Source organism: Alexandromys fortis, unplaced genomic scaffold (assembly GCF_014885135.2).
Source record: "Alexandromys fortis isolate MF-2015 unplaced genomic scaffold, M_Fortis_MF-2015_v1.1 scaffold_5, whole genome shotgun sequence".
Classification (NCBI taxonomy): Eukaryota; Metazoa; Chordata; class Mammalia; order Rodentia; family Cricetidae; genus Alexandromys; species Alexandromys fortis.
In genome coordinates this window covers 27,469,779-27,471,547 of record NW_026067924.1, presented here as the reverse complement: position 1 = coordinate 27,471,547, position 1,769 = coordinate 27,469,779, and the positions used below count along the sequence as shown (strand labels likewise).

At 42.1% G+C, this 1,769-nt stretch overlaps 1 protein-coding gene across 1 annotated transcript in view; it reads left to right on the top strand.

Moving 5' to 3' along the window:
• The window catches only part of Adarb2 (adenosine deaminase RNA specific B2 (inactive)), a 541,704-nt gene that overhangs the window by 101,469 nt on the left and 438,466 nt on the right, over positions 1-1,769 (top strand). The window lies entirely within an intron of this gene.

Here is a 1,769-nt window from a genome sequence, read left to right as displayed (position 1 = left end):
CTCGAATTTTGCATGCAAATGGATGGAAATAGAACACACTATCCTGAGTGAGGTAACCCAGACCCAAAAAGATGAACTTGGGATGTACTCACTCATAATTGGTTTCTAGAGATAAATAAAGGTCAGTGAGTCTATAATTTGATCTCCTAAAGAAGCTAAATAAGAAGGTGATCCCAAAGAAAAACATATAGCTATCCTCCTGATTATGGGAAGTAGACAAGATTGCCGGGCAAAAAATGGGATCTTGGGGGAGGGGGGAGGGAGGTAAGGGGAGATGGGGAGAGAAAAGTGAGAAGGGGAGGTTGGGGGGAACTTGGGAAACGGGATGTTATTTCGTTCTTTTTAATCGCTCAGTCTGCGGTCCTCTTCAGTTTCTCCTCTCAGCCTTGCTGTCCCTCTACCATCTGCTTTTGATTGCTCTGGCTTTCCTCAGTTGTTTCTCACATTCACTGTTGCAAAGCCATTATCCAGCAAGACGTTGCGCATAAGAAAGGGGTGACCTTTCACTGGCTAGAGCTCAGAGTCAGGTGGAAGGAATAGCACTGAAGTCCAGGTGTGGTGTTTGCCATGACAGCTTTTAGACTGCACAGTCACTTTGATTTCTGATTGATCAGACTTTGAGTTTCTGTACAGGCTCCGGATAGTTCTGTTGGCTAGATAATAAGCCCTTCGATAAACACTTTGATAGAAACACCACTGATAGCCCAAAGATGAAAACCGACAGGATCACAAAGCAGCTACAGTTTGCTTGGAGAGAAATTTGGAGGAAGATAAAAGGGACCAGAATCACTAGACAGAAGAAAATGGAAAGTGACTGAATGATGATTTTTGTTTATTTTTATCTTTTCTTCATTTAAAGAGTATTGCGTGGTATATGTACATGTGTAAACATATCAGGAAATGCATGGTGTGTGTGTGTGTGTGTGTGTGCGTGCGCGCACGTGTGCGTGTGTGTAGAGGTGCAGGTTTGTGTACATGCACATGGAGGGCTGAGGCTGATATTTTAAATCTTACTTGATTTTTCTTCCATCTTATTCTGATGAGGTAGGAGTTCCCAGTCAATCCCAGAGCTCCTTGTCATGGGTTGTCTCACTAGCCAGCTTGCTCCAGGAGGCACCTGTCTCTGTGTCCCAGCACTGAAATTACAGGCGGTCCACCATATCCACTCAGCATCCAGTTAGGGATCCAGGCAGCAATTCTCTTGCTCACTTAGCAAGCTTTTTTTTTTTTTTAATGAAACCTTTTCTCAGCTTCCATGACTGTTGAATCTACAATAAAACACGCATCTGATTCTCTCCAGGAAAATCTTTATGGAGAGAGGTGAGGATGCTTTAAATCCAACATAAGGATGTCCAGCAGAGGAAAAAGCTTAGTATCAGGGATGAGGAGTTCTGCAAGCCATGTATGTAGATTTCCAGCTACTAAATAAGGTAGAAATCCTCTGGGAGGAACTTGGTCATATCGAAGGAAAAGTGTGAAGGCAAAGCCTTTTGGCAAGCCCAACAGTATAGTCCTTGAACCCAGCTATCTCAGCCGGAAGTTGCCCAGCTATTTTACAAGTCATATTCAATATGCACCTGCAAATGGCAATTAGATTACTTTCTGATGGACTGCCATAACAAGTTTAGTATTCCATTCATGGCATTTTCCACTAAAACTCCAAAAACCCTATTGAATGAGTTACTAAATAAACATTTCATGTGGTGACAAGTTTCAAATAAGGAATGGATATAACCATTCTCAAAAAAAACCTCTTAAAAGTATATATA